Source organism: Tursiops truncatus, chromosome 4 (assembly GCF_011762595.2).
Source record: "Tursiops truncatus isolate mTurTru1 chromosome 4, mTurTru1.mat.Y, whole genome shotgun sequence".
Classification (NCBI taxonomy): Eukaryota; Metazoa; Chordata; class Mammalia; order Artiodactyla; family Delphinidae; genus Tursiops; species Tursiops truncatus.
This window is the reverse complement of record NC_047037.1, coordinates 12848674-12873864: the sequence shown is the minus strand read 5'-3', so window position 1 is coordinate 12873864 and position 25191 is coordinate 12848674. Positions and strand designations below refer to the sequence as shown.

Genomic DNA, 25191 nt, shown 5'->3' with positions numbered 1-25191 from the left:
GAAGCTTTGTGGATGAGGGGAGTGTGAATATTCATTTGCTAGTGTAACAAATTACCACAAACTTTGTGGCTTGAAACAACACAAATTTATTATCTTACAGTCTATATAAGTCTGACATGAATCTTAATGATTAAAACCAAGATGAGGGAAGAGCTGTGTTCCCTTCTGGAGGCCTTAAAGGAGATTCCATTTCCTTTCTTCTTCGGCTTCTAGAGGCCACCTACATTTCATGACTTGTGGCCCCTTCCTCCATCTTCAAACCGGTAATGACAGGTTGAATCATTCTCATATTGCATCACTCTGACCTGCTGTTTGGCCTCCCTCTTCTGCTTTTAAAGACCCTTGTGATTACATTGGGCCCACCAGAATACTCCAGGGTAATCTGTCTATTTTTTTGTCTCCACATACTCACCAACACTTGTTATTTTTTGTTTTTATTTTGTTAACAGCCTTTCTAACATGTATGACGTGATATCTCTTTGTTTTAATTTGAATTTTCCTGATGATTAATGATTTTGAGCAACTTTTCATGTACCTGTTGGCCATGTATGTGTCTTCTTTTGGAAAAATGGCTGTTCAGATTGTCTGCCCATTTCTTAATTGGCCTGTTTGGTTTTTTGCTATCCATTGCATGGGTTCTTTATATATTTTGGATATTAGCCCCTTTTCAGATATATGATTTGAAAATATTTTCTTCCGTTCGGTAGCTTGCCTTTTCATTTTGTTGCTGATTTCCTTAGCTGTGCAGAAACTTTTTAGTTTGATTTAGTTCCATTTGTTTATTTTTGCTTTTGCTGCCTTTGCCTTTGGAGTCAGATCCAAAAAATTATTGCCAAGACTGATGTCAAGGAGCTTATCACTTATGTTTTCTTCTAAGAATTTTATGGTTTCAGGTCTTACATTTAAGTCCTTAATTCATTTTCAGTTAATTTTTGTGTATAGTGTAAGATAGTGGTCTAATCTCATTCTTTTGCATGTGACTGTCCAATTTTCCAGAACCATTTATTGATGAGATGGTCCTTTCCCCATTGTACGTTCTTGGCTTCTTTGTTGTAAATCAATTAGCCATATATGTGTCAATTTATTTCTGTGCTCTTGATTCTGTTCCATTGATCTGTTTTTTACACCCATACCATGCTAGCTGAATTCTTCTTACCCACATTTATGGTGGCCTTGTCTTCCTCCCATGCTCTGTACACCATTTCCCCTCACAGACACTTTCCTTAGATTTCAGGCTGGCTTGTACCCTGTGACCTGAATTCTCTGATTGGTTTAAGAAAAGTTGTGAATATTCAGATTATTTGGCTTTTTCTGATTGTTAGAATAGAAGTAATGCTCTTGCCAGCTTTCAACATTGTAGGCAGAAATCCCCATGTCTTCTATCATGTTCTAATTTCTACATATATAAAATTAAAGACAGGCAGTGTTCCTGCTTTCATGGAGGATACATTTGGACATTTTCTACTATTTCTTTTGCTGTTAAAATTCATCATAAATTTAAAAATATTTGTAAAATAATATATATAAGTGAAAATGTGGGGAAACAAGTCATTTCATATTTTGCAGATTAAGATATAAATTACCATATCCACTTTAGAAGATAAGTAGTCAAGACTTAAATTATATACCTTAAAAAAAAATGCATCCCCTATGACCCAAGGATTTCTTTTTATCTACCCTAGGGAGATACATGAACTTGTTCACAAAGACATTGTCATAAGGGCATTCACTGCCACATTGTTTTAGAGAAAAATTGGGGAAGAAAATAAATATCTGTCAATAGGAGAATGTATTCTCTTTTGTGTCCATACCATGAAATAATATGGAAACAGATACAATAGGGTAGATCTATAGGTAGTGACCTAAGTATCTCCCAGACAAAATATTTTTTTAAAGGTATGAAATGATACATGTAATATACCTTTTAAGGAACAATTTTTAAAAACCCAAGCTTGTTAAATGATGTTGAGTGATGAATAGTTGAAATAACTACTTAGAGACATAACAGATAAATTTTAATAATGCTGGGAGGAGGAGGAGTTCCTCATAAACCCACTATTCAGATATTCACTAAGAAACTGGATATCCACGTGAATTCCTAAATTGAGCAGATAGATAATTATACCACATAACTTGAAGTTCTTTTCCAGATCTGGAGTTATACAAGCCTATTAAAAGACAAAAGTGAAAGCAAACTTGAACTTGTATTTCTAACCTTAATACTCAAGTAAGCAAATGTGCCACGGAGCCCCGATACATGAGTACAACTTAAGCTCTAGCAGGAAATGTTATGGCTGAAGGGAAATGACTGAGAAAAATATAATATGGGCTGTGAGGTGGACAAATTGTTTCATGGAGCTTTATTTTAGCAGCTTATCCCGAAACTTAGTGGCATAAAACAATGAGGGTTTTTGGTCTCGTACTGTTTCAGTAGGTCAGGAATTTGAGAGTGGTGTTGCTAGGTGGTTCTGGCTCAAGGTCCCTCATGGGATTACAGTCAGATATTGGCCAGAGCTGCAGCCTTCTGGAAGCTTGACCAGGTTTGAAGCAGTTGCTTCTAAGATGGTCCATTTATGTGGATGATGAGTCGGTGCTTGTTGTAGGCAGGAGACCTCAGTTTCTCACCACAGGGACCTTCCCATAGGAATATCTGGTTACCTCATGCTTAGCAGGTGGTTTCCTCTAGAGCAAGGAGAGGAAGGTGGAATCTGCAACATCCTTTATGACCTAGCCTCAGAAGCCACACTTCCTATTGATTGTGCAGGTTGGCCCTCTTCAGTGTGGGAGGGAGCTCTACAGGAGCTGGGAATCACTGGAAACTATCTTGGATGTCGACTGTCACAGGGTTATGTTCCAACCCAGTGCTTTTTAACCACATTTCTAAAGCAAGTGGTGGGCAGACTAGTCCAGACAATGAAAATGATTTCTAATTCCATCACTTTTTAATGACATGTTCAGTAAATAAGAATGGGATTTTTTCCATTATTTTTACTTCAAGTTAATTATATTCAAATCATCAACTATTTCATGATTGCCTATAATATGCAGAGATAGGAGGTGAAGACTAACAAATCTGGAATCATGTCCGCTACTTCACAGCAGGCTTTGCACATGTTTGTCATATTTAAGCTATTCAAGAATCCTGTACATAAGTATAATTTGTTTCATATCGTGGATGACAAAATTGAGGATAAATGAAATGCTCATAATTACACACCCAGTCAGTAGTATCATCAGGATTTAAACCTCAGACTACCTGTCTCCAGGTATTCTTTCCACTAAACTGGGCTGAAAAGTATTTCCTCCTTATTTCTCTAATTTTCGATCCACTAATGTGAAATTAATTTTCTTGAACTTAAGAAAATGTGACTCAAAAATATTTATTTCTCTGAAAGCAATGCAATGGTTATGAAGCTAAGTCTACAAATTGCTGAGTAAGAAATATAACTTACTTTATTTTCTGTAATACAAGTTAATGTTTATGACCATAGGAAGCTAATAGGAAGCTTTAACATCTATCTTTTCTGTGGCTCCTGAACCCTCCTTATTCCCTTTCCATATGGTGTCAGAGTTGGGCAAGGAACAGGGACCATATGACCCACAAAGGTCCCTGAGATGTCCTTTGCCTCATGTCCTTGAGGTCTTCTGATTGTATGAGTCTTCCATGTCTGGTGTGGGGAAAGGGAACTTTTGTTCAAATGGCACCTCCCCCTACCTATGCCCACCATAGCCATTTCTCCTCTATGTATTTGTGTGCCCCTCTCCCTCCAGCACCCCAAAAGCTCTGGCAGCTTAGATGACATATTCCTGATCTCTAAGCTTCCCCACACCTCTCTGAATTTGCTGACAGTCCATAGCCCTGCCAGGATGCATGTTCATATGCTCTCCTCTTATGCATAACTTTCTTTTTCTCTTCTCTCTTCCTCCTAACCTTGGGAAATCTGTGATTGTAAGGAGAGCCCCTTCACCTCCTGCTTCATTTAAGAATTTTTGTGAAAACTGCAAACTTCCTCCCTCCTTATCCATTCCCCTGGATGGACATTATGTTTTGAAAACAAATCCAGGAAGACTTGAAAAATCATTCACGCTCCTTTACCCTGACCGCATCCTCCTTCAGAGGTAGGGGGCCTGGAGTAGACCACCTACAAAAAACCAGAGCAAGAAAATGCAGGAATAACTGTTGTAGTTTGTAGCTTCATAAAGTGTCTAAGAGATTTTTTTTGAATTTTCACCTTTTCCCAGCACCTGGGACTTAACATCACCTGACAAAGTTGGCTGTGGTTTGGTTTCTAGGGTTTTTTGTTTCTGTGTTTGTTTTTGTTTTGCTCCAGACAGAGGCTGACAACTGTAAAATTACTGTGTTCTGAAATTAATACTTTAAAGCGAAGTTCATATTTTAAATTAAATATTGTTTAGTTGTACGTGGAAGGATAGTACCCAGCCAACAGAAAGGTTCTCATTAACTTTCAAGATACTTTTAGGAAGACTCAGATAGGGAAAGTTTCAAGTTCTAATCAAGACCTGGCTGAATATGGCCACATAGTATTTAATATCTAAGTCATTAGTATGATTCTAACTGCCTGTTAATAAAATGTCTGGCTTGGGGCAAAGAAAAGTGACTCAGGAATTTCCTGATTTCCTATTATTTATCCACATATCTGGGAAGTTTTATTTTCCATCAAAGGCTGTAATAATATCTTCCACCCTACATGCTTTTCTTTAAATGTGACCTTTCCAAATCCATGGGTATTAGAGGTAGAATATATGTCACTTTTTCTTGCATCTAAGCATACCATTTTTCAGGGTATATATCCAGTAGTGGGATTGCTGGGTCGTATGGTAGTACTATTTTTAGTTTTTTAAGGAACTTCCATACTGTTCTACGTAATGGCTGTATCAATTTGCATTCCCACCAACAGTGCAAGAGGGTTCCCTTTTCTCCACACCCTCTCCAGCATTTATTGTTTGTAGATTTTTTGATGATGGCCAGTCTGACTGGTGTGAGGTGATACCTCATTGTAGTTTTGATTGGCATTTCTCTAATGATTAGTGATGTTGAGCATTCTTTCATGTGTTTGTTAGCAATCTGTATATCTTCTTTGGAGAAATGTCTATTTAGGTCTTCTGCCCATTTTGGGTTTGGGTTTTTTGGTTTTTTGATATGGAGCTGCATGAGCTGCTTGCAAATTTTGGACATTAATCCCTTGTCAGTTGCTTCATTTGCAAATATTTTCCCCCATTCTGATGGTTGTCTTTTTGTCTTGTTTATGGTTTCCTTTGATGTGCAAAAGCTTTGAAGTTTCATTAGGTCCCAGTTGTTTATTTTTGTTTTTACTTCCACTACTCTAGGAGGTGGGTCTAAAGGATCTTGCTGTAATTTATACCATAGAGTGTTCTGCCTATGTTTTCCTGTAAGAGTTTTATAGTGTCTGGCCTTACATTTAGGTCTTTAATCCACTTTGAGTTTATTTTTGTGCATGGTGTTAGGGAGTGTTCTAATTTCATTCTTTTACATGTAGCTGTCCAGGTTTCTCAGCGCCACTTACTGAAGAGGCTGTCTTTCCCCATTGTATATTCTTCCTTCCTTTATCAAAAATAAGGTGACCATAAGTGTGTGGGTTTATCTCTGGGCTTTCTATTCTGTTCCATTGATCTATATTTCTGTTTTTGTGCCAGTACCATACTGTCTTGATTACTGTAGCTTTGTAGTATAGTTTGAAGTCAGGTAGCCTGATTCCTCCAGCTCCATTTTTCTTTCTCAAGATTGCTTTGGCTATTTGGGGTCTTTCGTGTTTCCATACAAATTGTGAAAGTTTTTGTTTTAATTCTGTTAAAAATGCCATTGGTAGTTTGATAGGGATTGCGTTAAATCTGTAGATTGCATTGGGTAGAATAGTCATTTGCACAATGTTGATTCTTTCAATCCAAGAACATGGTATATCTCTCCATCTGTTTGTATCCCCTTTAATTACTTTCATCAGTGTCTTATACTTTTCTGCATACAGGTATTTTGTCTTGTTAGGTAGGTTTATTCCTAGGCATTTTATTCTTTTTGTTGCAGTAGTAAATGGGAGTGTTTCCTTAATTTCTCTTTCAGATTTTTCGTCATTAGCGTATAGGAATGCAAGAGATTTCTGTGCATTAATTTTGTATCTTGCTACTTTACCAAATTCATTGATTAGTTCTAGTAGTTTTCTGGTAGAGTCTTTTGGATTCTCTATGTATAGTATCATGTCATCTGCAAACAGTGACAGCTTTACTACTTTTCCAATTTTGATTCCTTTTATTTCTTTTTCTTCTCTGATTGCTGTGGCTAAAACTTCCAAAACTATGTTGAATAATAGTGTTGAGAGTGAACAACCTTGGCTTGTTCCTGATCTTAGGGGAAATGTTTTCAGTTTTTCACCATTGAGAACGGTGTTGGCTGTGGGTTTCTCATATATGGCCTTTATTATGTTGAGGTAAATTCCTTCTATGCATACTTTCTGGAGGGTTTTTATCATAAATTGCTGTTGATTTTTGTTGAATATTTTTTCTGCATCTATTGAGATGATCTTTTTTTTTTTTTTTTTTTGCGGTATGCGGGCCTCTCATCACTGCGACCCCTCCTGCCATGGAGCACAGGCTCCAGATGCGCAGGCCCAGCAGCCACATCCCACGGGCCCAGCCGCTCCGCGGTACACAGGATCCTCCTGGACCGGGGCATGAACCCGTGCCCCCTGCATCGGCAGGTGGACTCCCAACCACTGCACCACCAGGGAAGCTCGAGATGATCATATTGTTTTTATCTTTCAATTTGCTAATATGATGTATCACATTTATTGATTTGTGTATATTGAAGAATCCTTGCATTCCTGGGGTAAATCCCACTTGATCATGGTGTATGATCCATTTAAGGTGTGTTGAAATCTGCTTGCTAGTATTTTGTTGAGGATTTTTGCATCAATGTTCATCAGTGATATTGGCTGATAGTTTTCTTTCTTTGTGACATCTTTGTCTGCTTTTGGTATCAGGGTGATGGTGGTCTCAAAGAATGAATTTGGGAGTGTTCCTCCCTCTGCTATATTTTGGAAGAGTTTGAGAAGGATAGGTGTCAACTCTTCTCTAAATGTTTGATAGAATTCGCCTGAGAAGCCATCTAGTCCTGGGCTTTTGTTTGTTGGAAGATTTTTAACCACAGTCTCAATTTCAGTGCTTGTGATTCATCTGTTTATATTTTCTATTTCTTCCTGTTTCCGTCTTGGAAGGTTGTACTTTTCTAATAATTTGACCGTTTCTTCCAGGTTTTCCATTTTATTGGCATATAGTTTCTTGTAGTAATCTCTCATGATCCTTTGTATTTCCGTGGTGTCAGTTGTTACTTCTCCTTTTTCATTTCTAATTTATTGATTTGAGTCTTCTCCCTTTTTTACTTGATGAGTCTGGCTCATGGTTTATCAATTTCGTTTATCTTCTCAAAGAACCAGCTTTTAGTTTTACTGATCTTTGCTACTGTTTCCTTCATTTCTTTTTCATTTATTTCTGATCTGATCTTTATGATTTCTTTCAGGTTAGGTTGTTTATTTGAGATGTTTCTGTTTCTTGTGGTAGGATTGTATTGCTATAAACTTCCCTCTTAGAACTGCTTTTGCTGCATCCCATGGGTTTTGGGTCATCATGTTTTCACTGTTATTTGTTATTGTATTTTTTGATTTCCTCTTTCATTTCTTCAGTGATCTCTTGGTTATTAAGTTGTGTATTGTTTAGCCTCAATGTGTTTTATTTTTTACAGATTTTTTTCCTGTAATTGATATCTAGTCTCATAGCATTGTGGTCAGTAAAGATACTTGATATGATTTCAATTTTCTTAAATTAACCAAGGCTTGATTTGTGACCCAAGATATGATCTATCCTGAAGGATGTTGCATGAGCACTTGAGAAGAAAGTGTATTCTGTTGTTTTTGGATGCAATGTCCTATAAATATCAGTTAAGTCCATCTTGATTAATGTATCATTTAAAGCTTGTGTTTCCTTATGTACTTTCATTTTGGATGATCTGTCCATTGGTGAAAGTAGGGTGTTAAAGTCCCCACTATGATTGTGTTACTGTCAATTTCCCCTTTTATGGCTGTTAGCATTTTCCTTATGTATTGAGGTGCTCCTCTGTTTGGTGCATAAATATTTACAATTGTTGTATCTCCTTCTTGGATTGATCCCTTGATCATTACGTAGTGTCCCTCTTTGTCTCTTCTAAAAGTCTTTATTTTAAAGTGTATTTTGTCTGATATGTGAATTGCTACTTCAGCTTTTTTTGATTCCCATTTGCATGGAATATCTTTTTCCAACACCTCACTTTCTGTCTGTATGTGTCCCTAGGTCTGAAGTGGGTCTCTTGTAGACAGCATATATATAGGTCTTGTTTTTGTATCCATTCAGCCAGTCTTTGTCTTCTGGTTGGAGCATTTAATCCATTTACAGTTATGATAATTATCAATACATATATTCCTATTACGATTTTCTTATTGTTTTGGGTTTGTTATTGTAGGTGTTTTCCTTCTCTTGTGTTTCCTGCCTAGAGAAGTTCCTTTAGCATTTGTTGTAGAGCTGGTTTGGTGGTGCTGAATTCTTAGTTTTTGCTTGTCTGTAAAGGTTTTAATTTCTCTGTCAGATCTGATTGAGGTCCTTGCTGGAAAGAGTAATCTTGGTTGTAGCTTTTTCCCTTTCATCACTTTGAATAAGTCCTGCCTCTCCCTTCTCGCTTGCAGAGTTTCTGCTGAAAGATCAGCTGTTAACCTTATGGGGATTCCCTTGTTTGTTATTTGTTGTTTTCCCCCTGCTGCTTTTAATATTTTTTCTTTGTATTGAATTTTTGGTGGTTTAATTAATACGTGTTTTGGTGTGTTTCTCCTTGGATTTATCCTCTATTGGACTCTGTGCACGCTTCCTGGCCTTAACTATTTCACTTCCCATATTAGGGAATTTTTCAACTATAATCTCTTAAAATATTTTCTCAGTCCCTTTCTATTTGTCTTCTTCATCTGGGATATCTATAATTGAAGTGTTGGTTTGTTTAATGTTGTCCCAGAGGTCTCTGAGACTGTCCTCAATTCTTTACATTCTTTTTTTTTTTTATTCTGCTCTGCAGTAGTTATTTCCACTATTTTATCTTCCTGGTCACTTATCCATTCTTCTGCCTCAGTTATTCAGCTATTGATCCCTTCTAGAGAATTTTTAATTTCATATATTGTGTTTTCCATCACTGCTTCTTTCCTCTTTAGTTCTTCTGGGTTCTTGTTAAATGTTTCCTGTATTTTCTCCATTTTATTTCCAAGATTTTGGATCATCTTTACTATCATTACTCTGAATTCTTTATCAGGTAGACTGCCTATTTCCTCTTCATTCGTTTGGTCTGATGGGTTTTTATTTTGCTCCTTCATCTGCTGTGTGATTCTCTGTCTTCTCATTTTGCTTGACTTACTGTGTCTGATGTCTCCTTTTTGCAGGCTGCAGGTTCATAGTTCCCATTGTTTTTGGTGTCTGTCCCCAGTGGCTAAGGTTGGTTCAGTAGGTTGTGTAGGCTTCCTGGTGGAGGAGACTCGTGCCTGTGTTCTGGTGGATGAGACTGGATCTGGTCTTTCTGGTGGGCAGGACCACGTATGGTGGTGTGTTTTGGTGTGTCTGCGAACTTAGTATGATTTTAGGTAGCCTCTCTGCTAATAGGTGTGGTCGTGTTCCTGTCTTGCTAGTTGTTTTACATAGGGTGTCCAGCACTGTAGCTTGCTGGTCGTTAAGTGGAGCTGAGAATTAGCATTGAGACGGAGATCTCTGACAGAGCTTTCGCTGTTTGATATTACATGGAGCTGGGAGGTCTCTGGTGGACCAATGTCCTGCACTCAGCTCTCCCACCTCAGAGGCACAGGCCTGACACCTGGTCAGAGTGCCAAGACCCTGTTAGCCACACAGCTCAGAAAAAAATGGAGAAAAAGAGAAATAAATAAATAAAATAAAGTTATTAAAATAAAAAATAATTAATTTAATAAAATTAAAAAGTAATAAACAAAGAAAGAAAGAAGAGAGCAACCAAACCAAAAAACAAATCTACCAATGATAACAAGTGCTAAAAACTATACTTAAAAAAAAAGAAAGGACAGACAGAACCCTAGGACAAATGTTAAAAGCAAAGCTATACAGACAAAAATCACACAGAGAAGCATACACATACACACTCACAAAAAGAGAAGAAAGGAAAAAAAAAATATATATCATTGCTCCCAAAATCCACTGCCTCAGTGTGGGATGATTCGTTGTCTATTCAGGTTTTCCACAGATTCAGGGTACATCAAGTTGATTGTGGAGATTTAATCCGCTGCTCCTGAGGCTGGTGGGAGAGATTTCCCTTTCTCTTCTTTGTTCTCACAGCTCCCAGGGGCTCAGCTTTGGATTTGGCCTCGCCTTTGTGTGTAGGTCTCCTGTGGGTGTCTGTTCTTTGCTCAGACAGGGCGGGGTTAAAGTAGCATCTTATTAGGGGTCTCTGGCTCACTCAGACTAGGGGGAGGGAGGGGTACGGAATGTGGGGTAAACCTGCAGCGGCAGAGACCAGCGTGATGTTGCACCAGCCTGAGGCGCGCTGTGTGTTCTTCCGGGGGAGTTGTCCCTGGATCACGGGACCCTGGCAGTGGAGGGCTGCACAGCCTCCCGGGAGGGGAGGTGTGGATAGTGACCTGTGCTTTCACACAGGCTTCTTGGTGGCTGCAGCAGCAGCCTTAAAGTTTCATGTCCGTCTCTGGGGTCTGCCCTGATGGCCGCGGCTCACGTCCGTCTCTGGAACTCATTTAGGTGGTGCTCTGAAGCCCCTGTCCTCGTGCACCTGAAACAATGGTCTCTTGACTCTTAGGCATGTCCAGACTATTTCCTGGACTCCCTCCTGGCTAGTTGTGGTACACTAGCCCCCTTCAGGCTGTGTTCATGCAGACAACCCCCATCCTCTCCCTGGGATCTGACCTCCAAAGCCCAAGCCTCAGCTCCCAGTGCCCACCTACCCCAGCAGGTGAGCAGACAAGCCTCTCTGGCTGGTGAGTGCTGGTCAGCACCGATCCTCTGTGTGGGAATCTCTCCACTTTGCCCTCTGCACCCCTGTTGCTGTGCTCTCCTCCATGGCTCTGAATCTTCCCCCCGACTCACCCTCCATCTCCACCAGTGAAGGGGCTTTGTACTGTTTCGAAACTTTTCCTCTGTCACGCTCCCTCCCCAAGGAGCAGGTCCCATCCTTGTTCTTTTGTCTCTGTTTTTTTCTGTTTTCTGTTGCCCTACCCAGGTACGTGGGGAGTTTCTTGCCTTTTGGGAAGGAAGTCTGAGGTCTTCTGCCAGCGTTCAGTAGGTGTTCTGTAGGAGTTGTTCCACATGTAGATGTATTTCTGATATATTTGTGAGGAGGAAGGTGATCTCCACTTCTTACTCCTCCGCCAGCTTGAAGGTCTCCTCCAGCACACATTTTTTGACTGAGTACAGTGGAACAGATCATAGGGTCAATTTTACAGTGGAAGTGACTCTCTGTGACTCCTTAGGCATTAAAGGAGCTGCAACTCCTGCCTAACTCTCTTTCAGGACACTTGTTCTTGGTACCCAGTCATCCTGCTGTGAAGAATTTCAAGCCATGTAAAGAGAACAGTTGTAAGTGGTCCAGCTGACAGCTGGCACCAACCACCAGCCAGGTGAATAAAGAATCTTCAAGGTGACTTCATCTCCACTCATAATTGGGCTGCAGCTTCATGAGAGATCCTGAGTTAGAATCACATAGTTGAACCCAGAACTGTGAGAGATAACAATAATACATGATGATTTTTTCCCCTATACTATTAAATTTAGGTTGGTTTTTTTTTCCAGATAGTCACAGGGAACTAGAACAGCACACTGGCCCAGGGACAAAGACAGCCTGAATGAAAGGTGTTGAAGTTGCTGGAATCACCTGCTTGTGGTTTCACTGTAGTTCTAGATGCTAATTTTCCGTTCAGCTCTTTATCTTACCATAAATACTTGGAAAGCATGAGCATGCCCTGTCATATACATCTCTGAAAAATTATTCTTCAGGTCATGTATCCAGAATAATGTATCTCCCCAAGGCACAAGGATAGTAAGAGAATGCATATCTCTCAGTTTTGCAGCAGGTACTGTGTGATTCATTCATGGGCTGATGAGATGGGAACGAGGAGAGAGTTGCCCACAAATGGGCAACTAGAATTCTGGCTGGACTCAAGGCACATGAATATGGGAAGTGCTCAGAATTCTGCTCATTTTGGAATCTAGTTTGCTTCTATTTTCCTTAAGTAATAAACCATCCAAAATATAGTGGTTTAAAACAACCACCATTTATTTAACTCAGTTTGTGGGTAGCAGTTTGTGCTGTGCTTAGCTGAGCATTCTTCTGGTCTCAGATGAACTTTCTCATATGTCTGTCTTCAACCGCAGTAAGATCTGGCTAATGGCAAGGGTAATGGGGGTGGTTGGGCCACTTGTTCCCTTGTTCTTCTGCAGCATAGCCTGGGATCAGTCACATGGCAGTGGTATAGCCCCAAGAGAAAGAGCAGAAGCATGAAAGCTTCTTATAGCCTTGGCTTAGAATTGGCACACAGCCACTTCTGCCACATTTCTAAAGCAAGTGCAAGTCACAAGGCCAGGCCAGATGCAGCAGGTGGGGAAATACACTGTATATTTTGAAGGATGAGTTGAAAAGCCACATTGTAAAGGATGTGGGACACAGGGAGGGGTAAAAAAAAAATCCATTTCACGATCACCTAGTCCTGGCCTTGGTTGACCAGTAGTACAAACCTTTGTGCTAGTTCTATGGATCAGGGTATGGAGGGAAGTCTAAAGATTAAAAAGGGCCAGTTGCTAGCCACTTATTTCCAAGGCTGCAGTCATACTCAGGAAAGATATACCTCCCTGTTTGAAAGGAGTTTTCAAATCACATATTCAACAGATATTTACAATTTGTGTTTTGGTAATACTTGCCCACTCCCTGACATTAACATTTGCTTGATTGCATTTGGCTAAATCATGTGGATTCTTCTTAGGGCTGACAACTGGGTTCTACAGAGGTGTAAATACTGATGATGTAAAATGTGAATGGATAGGGAAAGCAGAAGTAATAACAACTCTCAGAATTTCTACCCAATGGTTGAATCACAAGAGTCTCAAACTGTCAGAGCTAGGAGGAAATTTCAACCAACCTCTTCAACCCTGTTTGGGTAGATTAATTAATAATGGTGTGTGTGTGTGAGAGAGAGAGAGAGACAGAGAGACAGAGAGAGACAGACAGAGAGACAAAGATAGACATTGACTCTAGGTACTGCAAAAGATAAAACAAGGTAAGAAAAAAGAACTAAGGTGTATTGTGTCAGGAAGTCTATCTTACAAACTCAGATGCTCAGAGATGGAGTCCAACCTTAATCAGAACCTGAATTTCTTTTTTTTTTTTTTGATTTTTTGAATTTTAATTAATTTATTTTTTTATACAGCAGGTTCTTATTAGTTATCCGTTTTATACATATTAGTGTATACATGTCAATCCCAATATCCCAGTTCATCCCATCACCACCCCTGCCGCCACTTTCCCCCCTTGGTGTCCATACGTTTGAAGAACCTGAATTTCTTATTCAGTAAGAAGCTGGTTCTTATTCATAGTTGTCCATTCTTTTCACAACTATCATTTAATCACTGCATAATGCTCCAGCAATTAGAAGTACATAATTTACTTAGCCATTTCCCTGTTGTTAAACATTTATATTCCGTCTAGTTTCTTATCATTACAAATAGTGCTGCAATAAACATTTCTGAGCAGAGTATGTTCTCCCCAACTTGTGTATGTGTCAGGAGGGCTGAGAGGTGTTCATCTTTGTATCTCCAGTGGCTAGAACAGTGCCTGGCACAAAGTAGGTACCTAACAATATATTTTTAAAATATCTTTCCTCACATTTTAAATTCTTTATTTGGGAAAGATTATCAGATGCCTGTGCTTTCAAAGTGTTCTTATCCAAATATTTCCTTTAAGGAGAAGAACAAATCACATGCACAGTTTTTCTTTTGCTGAAAATCTTTATAGAAGCAATTATCAGCCAAACCTCCTTGTACTTTTGTTTTCTGGAAAAAGGGGGCTAAATTTGAGTGGGGCTGAGTGGACAGAGACAGGGGGAGAGAATTTATGTTTCCTGTCACCTGCCACATGCCAGGCACTGTGCTAAGCATGGTGCTGCATCATCTCATGTTATCTTCACGACACCCAAGACATGGGTAAAGTCATACCCGTATCCAAACCTCTAGGAGATTATGCAACTTGCCAAATTCCAAGGCCACCCAGTTGGCTAACAGCAGAACCAGGATTTGAATTCAAATTTGTCTGACTTAAAAGTACTGTCAAATTTTACCTTTCACTACCCCTCTGGAAACCAAGTTTGACATATAAGGTAGAAAATACTCCAAGTCAATCTCGGAAACTTCTAATTCCAGTCTTGTGTTCATTGAAGTTTTCAGGCTGAGGCCAGGATGCTAAGACTCAAGGCTTGAAGTACTCTTTCAGGGATGGTTTTCTCTGTGGTCTGCTGACCTGTTCTGCTGTGGGTCTGTGTTATCATAACCTGGTCTCTTTGCAGATCATCAGGGGCAAAGCAGGAACATCTTTTGCAGTGTCTATAAAGCCGAATATTCTCTCTTGACTGTTGGTTTAGTTCTGACATTTCAGATACGTTAGCAGGTTTGGGGGAGATTCCAGGGTTTCCCTCTGTGAACACTGATCTTTGGAGACCCTGCTATGAGGCTCTGCTGAAATGTCTGTCCTTTGACATCATTTGCAGGCTTGCTGTGAGATCAGTGCAGTGTGACTTAGGTGTCTCTGTTTACTAGTGCTGCCAGCACTGTCCTGGACACATCCCAGCTACATTCAGTGCATCTACTCACTGCCTCACCCGACTTCAATTCTGGAACCCAGAAGGAGCAGCTGGGCAATTTGTCAAGATTTTTTGCTGTGCACACCAGAAGAGTTTGTAATAGTCTCCTGTTCTACATCTGAGACTAGAGGTCTGGGGCACTTGAATAATATTACTTAATATTCTTGGTTGTTCTCTGCCCTGGGACTTGATGTTTCCATGGCCCTGAGTCTCCGTTACCTGTTGGAAAGGAAGACTTGCACTCTACTTAGACTGGGTGGGTGGAATCTGATTCTCACCCAAGTCCTTCTGGGACATTTTCTATATTACTCTTTTCCTTTCTCAGTTTGGATGCATAGTCTGATTTGGCATGAAAGTGATCCTACTTCTATGTTTTCCTGGAACTTCCCCTTCCTATTCCTTGACCTGGCGGGTAGGCCCATCTGACTATTGCTGTCTCATCTGGGGATCCTAGCAATGGGGCTCTTTCACTTTCTCTGCAGTCCTGTTGGCTTTTGGCTTGGTTTCTTTTAAATCCTAGCATGGCTTGAGCTTGGGGCCACTAGTCAATGTACCCAGACTAGGTCCTGACACTGAACATTTACTAAGCACCTATCAGCCCTCCCAAGCCTGAGAAAACACTCATGAAGTATACTACGTTTTATATCCCAGAATTTTTTTGTGCAGTGATGCCCTCTATTTGAAGACAGAGCCCATGGTTGAGTCCTGTCTTTGGTAGGAAGTAATAGCCCAGTCTCCCTCGTTTGTCCTCTGTTGACATATAACTTTGGCAGGCACCTGAGCAGATGGAGCATCTGGGTTTTATTCCACTTCTGTCTCTGTTTAGGGTCACAAGGCAACTTTTTTTGCCTGAATTGTATAGATTTATCTCTTTTGCAGTGGTATACATGGTTTGGAGTGATTGGACAGGAAGTTATTGTGAAATGCAGTAAAGTACAAAAATAAACCTGACCTCATTTCAATCAGGAAAGCAGCATGAGCTCTTTAGAAAACTCCAGGCACCACCTGCATACTGACTGGCCTGCTGTGGGCATTGCTGATAGAAGCAGGTCACTCTTCTCAGGCCCCCAGGACAAATGATGGAGGCTGCCTGCAGGTGCCACTGGGGAAACACATGTCCATGCACCACACTGTGATGTTTAGATACTGACTCCACTTGATATATAAGCCTCTCTGTCCTTTTTCTTATCTCTACTTCCTTCTTTATAATCAGTGTGAGCCCCTTGGAAATCTTTCTAGATGATCCCTTTCTGTAGTGATACTGTGAGTTCACCCCTAAAGTAGCTCTCAATCCCACACTCCTTTTCTTCCACCCTCACGGAGGCCTTCCTCACTTCTCTCATAGAAGATGGACCAGCTGCCTGTTAGGTATGTCAATCGTTGTGCTTGGCCTTCTCCTGTTGCCAGAGTGGTTTCCCTAATATATATGAATTGTGTCACTTATTCCAAACATACATCCAATCATGCCTCTCATTTCTTCTCTTCTTAATTATCATGAAATTAAGGCCACGCCCTTAGGCTAACATCCAAAGTCTCACCAACTGTAACGCCAGTATTTCTTTTTTGGATTATCTTCACCCAGGCCTTCCCAACTCACACATGGGCCACACTAGTGAGAGGTATATGGTGGGAGGGCCTCAACAGAATTGAAAGAAGCCCTCCTTTTCTTACCCATCAAATATTTCAGCAAATAACGTCTCATCCATTCTAACCCTGACATTTTAAGTGTCCATAAAATTAAAATATTGGTACGTTTAGGATCAAAATCCTAAATATTTTTTCCTTTTTTGCCAGTAATGGATTGATGGAATGTGACAAAACTAGCAAGATTTGTGCAAAACCATTTCTTCTGTCATTTTTATCATGAGCCTACAACCCCAAAGCCATTCTACCATTTATCTACCCATATAGTAACCACTAGGTGCTCGGCACTTGCCAGGAGATGAGAATATATAAATTGTATTTTTTTTTTTTTTTTGTGGTACGCGGGCCTCTCACTGTTGTGGCCTCTCCCGTTGCGGAGCACAGGCTCCGGATGCTCAGGCTCGGTGGCCATGGCTCATGGGCCTAGCCGCTCTGCGGCATGTGGGATCTTCCTGGAATGGGGCACGAACCCGTGTCCCCTGCAACGGCAGGCAGACTCTCAACCACTGCACCACCAGGGAAGCCCAAGAGAATATATAAATTTTTAAGATAAATGGACCCTGTCTTCAAGCAGTTTGCCATGTAATAGTGGTAGAGACCTATAAGCAGAGCTGTATTATTAGGTGTTATGAGAGCTGCAAAGCACTCTTAATGATTACAGAGGGAGCACAAATTCCTGGGAAGGTTAGGAAAGGCTTCTGGAAGGAGATGTTTGAAATACACACACACACACAGACACACACACACAAAATGAACAATCCATATGAAGACTGAGACCTGATGTCTAAGGCTCCTGGAGACCAAAGCCTGCTCCATTCCTAGACTTTACATTTGTTCTTCAAGAATAGAGAGAAGGCAGTAACCCCAGCTGCTAGCACTGATCACTTTTTCACTGACCCTAGGATGATCTGCAGGCCACTGAATTATTATTCTGGTGTGTTTCACCAGTGGTAACATTAGGGAAAGGGGGTTTAGGCTGCCACTGAAAATGGTGATTTTATGTGGCCCTTGTGTCAGTGCTGGAGCATCATTCGTGGGAGCTGAGAGATGGGAAAAAGGGAGGGGATCGTGGAAGAAGATTATTCCAGTATTTTTTTCGTAACTCAATTTGGAGACTGAGGAGTCACAGCAAAATATCAGAAAATAAAGACAAAACCAAAACAAAACCCTAGATCAGGTAGAAAATAATGATCTATTTTCAGGATACATAACAATTCTGTGACTCACTCTTGCCTGTAGAGTGGATTCAGTGAGATGGGGGGGGTCTGAATATACCCCTGAAGGCTCTTGTGGGAGAGTTCTGAGCCCAGCTCTGCACCTCAGATGAGATTATTATGATGGTCCCATTCGGTATTGCAGCTCCGCTTCATGCCTTGGTCTTAAACACACTGCACAGAGTTTAACCTTTAATGAGTTTATGTTTACCTCAGGAGCAAGTCCTGGCCCAGCTGTCTGTGTCTTTTCTAACTCAGTTATGCCCAGTCTCTGTCTCTCATAGGATAGCTCTAAAAGTTAGAAACATATCCACAGTAGCGTTCATAATATTTTTTCTCTTTCAGAGCCAGTTTTCAAAACTCCACAAAGTGAATAAATACATCTTAAGCTCTTTGGAAATGTCTTGTCAGGAGAGTTTGGAGAAAAGTGTTTTTAACTGACTATGGGGCATACAAGTTCAATTTAAATTCCAAAGTGTGGGCTTCCCTGGTGGCGCAATGGTTAAGAATCTGCCTGCCAATGCAGGGGACATGGGTTTGAACCCTGGTCTGGAAAGATCCCACATGCTGTGGAGAAACTAAGTCCGTGTGCCACAACTACTGAGCCTGCACTCTAGAACCCGTGAGCCACAAATACTGAGCCTGTGTGCCACAACTACTGAAGCCATCATGCCTAGAGGCCGTGCTCCACAACAAGAGAAGCCACTGCAATGAGGAGCCTGTGCACCTCAACGAAGATTAGCCTCTGCTTGCCGCAACTAGAGAAAGCCCACACGCAGCAATGAAGACCCAACACAGCCATAAATAAATAAATTAATTAATTAATTAATTAATAAGTTTATAAAAATAAATATAAATAAATTCCAAAGTGTGATGGAGTTAAACTTTGCAAAATTTTATCTTATTGATTTTCTTCTGGGTTTTTGGTTAAAAAAGAAGAAGAAGAAATAAAAACTTCCAAGCAATCACTTTTCTTTTGTGAAAGTCAAGCTATGATGTCAGTAGTACTAATGCCATATTAACAAAGTATTACCAATTTTCTACCACCTCATGCATATTTACATGTCCCAATTCTGGGACTTCCCTGGTGGTCCAGTGGGTAGGACCACGTGCTCCCAATGCAGGGGACCCAGGTTTGATCTCTGCTCAGGGAACTAGATCCCACATGCACACTGCAACTATGAGTTTGCATGCCACAACCAGGAAGCCTGCATGCAACAACTAAGAAGTCCACAGGCCACAACTAAAAGATCCTGCAAGCTGCAACGAAGATCCCACATGCCACAACTAAGACCCAGCACAGCATGCATAAATAAATAAATCTTTAAAAAAATAAAAAGTAAATAAATGTCCCAATTCAGCTAATTATTTGATCAGGCTGAGAAGAGAGTTAGAGGTAACTGCTTGCTTTCTTCTAAACTCTTGCCTAGTTGAAAGAAAATTGGAAGGTTGAAAAACTTCTTCCTTGGACTCCCAACTACCTCACAAAACTCCCACCTCACACTCAGCTCAAGGGTCATCTCTTCTAGGAGGGATCTTCCTACCACCCTTCATGAGTCAGGTTAGATGATGCTATTAGGTGTGAATTTTTATATCACTCTGTGGATATCCTTAACTTCATACTTAGACTATTTAATCTGTGTTTGTTTACTGTATTTATTAAGTATCTGTTTATGTGTCTAACTCCCTTACGTTGTGATGTTCCTGAGAGTGGAAACTGTACCCTAGTTATCGTTCCATTATATTACACAATTCATGAAACAGAGTAGGTCTTTGGTGGTGATTCAGTGAATTATTGTGTACATGTCCATAGATCCATCTTAGTTGTCAGAAGCCTGTGACTGAGGCCTTTGAGGAGCATTCTTCTCATAATTATGTCATTGGTTCAATGGCAGAACATCTGAGGTCTCATGTCCATTCACTGGACAGTTTTGCTCAACCAGTGCACTTCTGGGTAAGCCTTGACATGGCTCATTCAGGGAGTTTTGATGTAAGAGGCACTGATGTGCTGTATATGAACAGGGCAGTCAATCTATCTCAGAACATCACTGACACAAATATTGCCATTCCTAATGCAAGTAAAATACTTACCCCACTTTCTATAGCCATTGACTCTGAGGTATTAATAAGGTTTGTAATAGATCCCACTCATTTCCATGTTCCTGGTTCCTACAGAATAGAACAAAAACATATAATAGTTGTCCTGAGAGTTGGACCCTTCTAGGGTGATCGTTTGCCAAGTTTGTAATACAGTCTAACCTTTGGCTGCACCTTGGGAGGAATCTCTGTGACGGAATAAACCAGTAGTCTTGATTAGCCACCGGCATGAAGCCAGCCACATCATGATTCATTCATGCTCGCGAAATCATGGGCAGATAGATCCCCAGTGAGTTGGATGTGTTCTGCGCTGTCTTCCTCAGAACCCTCCCCTTGCCAGTTTGGGGATACTTGCTCAGGAAATACTAAATCCAAGAAAACAGGTCATTGCACATGATAAGGGCTACAAAGTATCCTACTTTCAGCCCAACTCTCCTTGACAAATGAGAATGACGAGAAGATGGCGTTGATGTGGCCAGCGTTTCAATCCAGAATTCAGATTTCTGTAGCTTAAGAAAACCAGAGCCACAGTGACCTGCAGAGTGTAGTCATACGGTGTGGAGTGAATGAAGCTTAAGTAAATACCTGTCAGAGGCTAGAGCTGACCAGTGCCATCTGGAGTGAATAGGAACCATTCGGCCCCGTTCCAAAGAAAGACTGGTCAGTCTTCTGGTTGGAAGAACAGAGCTGTTACGTTCACAAAGAAAGTAAAACTTGCCCAACACCATTAGAGGAAAAGAATATATGTGTATTATTCTAACAACAAAGCAGTGGCATGGAGAGGAAGGCTCCTGTGGTCTGCTTCTGTGAACTGCAGTGGCACTGATGCTCTTTGAGTGGGAGGTTTCTGTTCATTTGCAAATGCGATGACATTTTCAGCTTTTTGTGCCAGGAAGCACCTTGAGAAGCTTGTGGGTGAATGCATTCTCCCTAAAGAGCAGCAAATGAGGTTAAATCCATGTACTGATGGAGTGTCTGGAGAGAAGGGTGGGGGAGCGGGGGAGGAAGAGGTGGATAGATGTGTGGCAATGAGTTACTCTAGTTTGAACTGACTTAGAGAAAATGTATTTTGCATCCTTCCTTCAAAGACTGCAGGGACGAAGCTTGGGAAACATGTGTCTCAGCAGAAAGCTATAGGGTGGTTTGTGCTCTTGACCTGAGGGAGCAGATCCAGAATAGATGAATGTGTCTGAATAGTCAGGGATGGGACACCTGACTTCATCCGAGTTAGGGATTCAATTAAACAAATTTGATAAACAGGGAGATTGGTGGTGACCAAACTAACCCCCTTAAATAGTTAATGAGGCTGAAGATGATTCCAAAATGGCTTAATGTGGCAGAAATTTTCTCACAAAATAGCTTTGATTCAAGTAAGCTTGGACAGCTGTGGTGCAAGAATAAAGAAAGTTCTCTAGATAGAAAAAGCTCTGCTGCTTCCTCAAGCCAAAGTTGTGAGAGCCCAAAGGAACTTAATTTGGTACTGAGTTCACCCCCTCAATCTCCTAGGGAGGAGGAGGAGCCCTGAGAATTTAAATGATTCCCGTGGAATTGGAGGCTATCATCAGTGTACTGCTCTGAGCTTTGATGATTATGCCTCTCACTCTGGAATCTTGGAACATGCTGCTTCCCTTTAGGCATTGGCTACAAACCAGGGACCATCCCAAAGTAATAGTAAACATATTTCCAAGTGATCCTGGAAAGAGCTCTAGACTTTTTGGCAACTCACTAGCAGATTTTTGATTCACTGAATTTCTGCTGGGACAGGGTACTTCACCGCTGAATAATAGAGTTGCCATATGCAAAATAAAACAATAAGCAGCAAGCAAAAATAATAGCACTGCCAGGTCTACTTCTGCCACATATGGTACCTTTGCAGATATGAGAAAGATGCCCCCTGCCCCCGGTGGTTGAATTTGAGAAAAACACCCTTTCCCCTGCACTGACTTTCCAGGATGGGCTTGGAGAGGGGCTGGATTTCGTTCCCTATTCACCCCCTTGACCAGGCACACCTTAGCAGAGTGCAGACTATACATTTGGATGCAGGAACTCTGGTACCAGACTTACTCTCAGGTTTTTGTGATACCATAAGGAAGAACATCCGTACAAGTTCTTTGAAAGATGTCGTGCTCTTTGTCAGTGTAAGTCCTATTAAGATACTGAAATTGGTGGACTACAGGGAGATCCCTTTATGGCCAAATTGTGCTTGGGCATCTAAGTTGAAACTCATTCTACTCCTGAGAGTTTTACACCCAAGTCAGCTGCATCTCTGAAAAAGTAGTTTCCGAAATTGAACTGGATTTTCCATAAGTATTTTCTTGGGAAAGGTCACTAAAGGATGATTGTAAGTGTCTGTGTGTCAGGATACATCCCCAGTGAGAAGTGTCATTCCTCAGAGGCAATCAGAGGTGGCCCCTGCTTGCTTGGCATGTTGAGAGCCTGATAATCCTTGGCAAGTTGACAGCCATCTCAGGGTGGCTGTGCACCACAGGCAAGGAAACAGGAGGGCAGCCAGTGGCAATGAGCTCATAGAAACAGGGCACACGGTATGGGAGTGATGGAGGAATGCACGGTGGTAACTCCTGATATGAAGACTTTGATCTCAGGTACACAGACACGGAGGTTTACAATCTGTTGCCCAGTTCTCTGTGACTCTCTCCTTTTGAAGAGGTGATATTTGAGCAGATGTCTGAATGGTGAGAGGGAGCCAGCCAATGTGAAAATCTTGGAGTAAAGCCTTCCAGAGAGAGGAAACAGCAAGTGCAAAGATCCTGGGGCAGGCACAAATTTGGTGTGTTCAAAAAGAGAACTAGATCAGTATGTTCGGATTTTTGTGAGTGAGGGAGATCACAATGGAAGAAATGGTCAGAGCAGTAGACAGAAGTCATATCATGTTGGGCAATTGTTGTCAACTCCCACCACATATCAAAAATGCAGGCGCTCTACCTGCAGCAATTCGTATTCAGTTAGTCTAGGGTGGGGCATTGGCGTTTGATTTTTGTTGTCGTTGTTGTGGCTGTTGCTGCTCCTGTGGTTATTTTAGGTCTCCGGGTGGTTCCAGTCAGAGGTGAAAAGTCTCTACTGTGGAGCCTTATAGGGTCTTCTAGAAATTTGGATTTTATTTTAAGAACAGTAAAAAACCACGAAGGATTTTAAGCAGGGAAATGACATGATGTGATTTCCATGTTTAAATGTCATTCTTGCTCCTGTGTAGAGAATGAATTAAAAGGGATAAGTATGAGGGAAACTCTTGGAAGTGCATGGCCAATATCCGTGGAGCCTTGGTCTACTGGAGGGAAAAGTGGATGGAGAGGGGAAGCATGGAGCTGTAGTCCTTCACATTTCCTAAAGTATTTATTTTCTGATGGATTGGATTTGGGGGTATGGGAAAAGATGAATGACCGACAGATTTTTTATTTGAGGAATTCAGTGTATTGTGGTGTCATTTATAGAAATAGGGCACCCTGAGGAGAAGCTTTTTTTTTTTTTTTGAGGGTGAGGGAATGGAATGAAAACTTCCATCCTGGCGAGTTGTGTTGAGGCTACATGTTGATTTCCAAATGTAGATGTCTGGTTAGCAGCCGTTTATTCACAACAGGAATTTAGGGGTGAGATACAGACTATGCATAGAAAATTATGAGTTTGTATGGTATATCAATGGTGTTTCCCATCTCATATGAGATGGTATGCGGGTGTGGGCAGGAATAAACTTTTCAGTGACGACAACCTTGGTCCAGAGGCAACTCTGAAGATGAATCACTGTGTCCTGTTCCTATCCTGCCCCTCATCCCAGGCTGGTTCTCCTGCCAAGAGAGAGGGGGATACTTTCAGTTCCTAGTTCCCTTTAATTCTGATTCAAGGAGAAAGCTGCCAGTTTTGTGACTATAGTGCAATATCTTAAATAACTTAATGATGCCTTCTGACAACTTTAACACCAGTGAAGTTGTTCACTTAATGGTGACAATCAGTCCTTTTGTTAGAGAAAACAACGAAATCACCGGAGAAACTTGGCTTGGTGATGGCAGGCAGCTCTGGAGGGGTGAAACCTGCCTCCATCATGGTTCCAGAGCACCCAGTGGCCATGGGGGATGGGGCATGGTACCTTCCCAGACACTCTTGATGAATTTCTCCATTCCACAAGCACATCAGTAACTCGCCTCCTTTCCCGATCTTGTATGGTCTGTTGATTGGTTGACTTAGAGCAGCATTCTTCATACCTGGAGAGGCACACCCCCTTAGGTAAACATGAAGATTTTCCAAAGAGTATAAGGGCTTAATTACAGATCTTCCAGTTCCATCTGTACTGTTTCTTAAGAATTGAACTGCCTAGGAACTCACCCTTCTCCTACTCTATCAAATAAAGAAACTTGCTGCTGGGCTCTTTCTATGGTACATTGCCCTGTGGTTTACAAAAGCCTCCTAAGTTCTAAACAAGGGGTCATTTGAATATTAGTGTAGGTATTGAGAAAACGGATGACCGTCCTGACTGGGTAATCAACAAATCTTTCTGCAAGTCAGGTTTTCCGATTCTTTGCTTTCTACAAAATTGAAGGTGGACTAATTGACATGTCAGTTGCTAAATAATTAAAAATAACTTTGATGATAAATCACTACGATTTTGACATACAACTTGGAAGGGGTACAAAAATTGAATGGCACCTCTATTACAAAACTTCCATTCATGTCCATTTATTTACAAGAAAATGTCTCTCAGTTCTAAGCATTTATAAAAATGAAAAATAGGAATGCAATGGAAGATGAATCTGATTTATTCTAGAGATTGGTTATATTAATTCATTAATACATGAAGTAATTATAGGAGAAATAGCCATTCATCTCATTAGAGATGCATTTTGAATTATAATTTTAACTCTAATAATTATCAAAATTTAGAGAATATTTCATTGTTTTGATCAATCCTATACTCATAACTGTAATGATAACTCAATCCAAATTAAAATCTTTAACAGCATTACAGAAAACTTTTTAAAAAGATTTACATTTATAGACATATTTTTGTCACAAAGAGGTATGAGAGACCAATGAATAAAACATTTTAAAGTATAAAATTATATTTCTTTGGGATAAAATTCTGTGAGGAAAATAAAATGGAAATGCAGTTTGAAGGGAGAAAAGGAAGTTTATAAAATTTATTAATGAAGAGTTTGTCTAAGTATTTTTTTGATAGATAATAGCATTAAATCACTATGGCATCAAATTTCCACTCTTTAGAGTTCAAGCAGTTTTAAGATGGCAGAATTAAAATATGCTGAATGTTATATGCTATTAAAGCCAGGAATGAAATATTTCAGATGCCAGCT

The 25191-nt window shown here is 40.6% G+C and overlaps 1 protein-coding gene and 1 long non-coding RNA gene across 3 annotated transcripts in view; one reads left to right on the top strand and one right to left on the bottom strand.

Annotated features, from left to right (window-relative positions):
• The window catches only part of CPNE4 (copine 4), a 565144-nt gene that overhangs the window by 274875 nt on the left and 265078 nt on the right, over positions 1-25191 (top strand). The gene's annotated exons all lie outside the window — the stretch shown is intronic.
• LOC141278444 (uncharacterized) overlaps positions 23530-25191 on the bottom strand; it is a 44550-nt gene continuing 42888 nt past the window's right edge. Inside the window, exons 2-3 of the long non-coding RNA XR_012331196.1 lie at positions 23973-24087; positions 23530-23673 (exon numbers count right to left, since the gene is read on the bottom strand). This is a non-coding gene — a long non-coding RNA (uncharacterized lncRNA). The remainder of the gene's footprint in view (positions 23674-23972; positions 24088-25191) is intronic.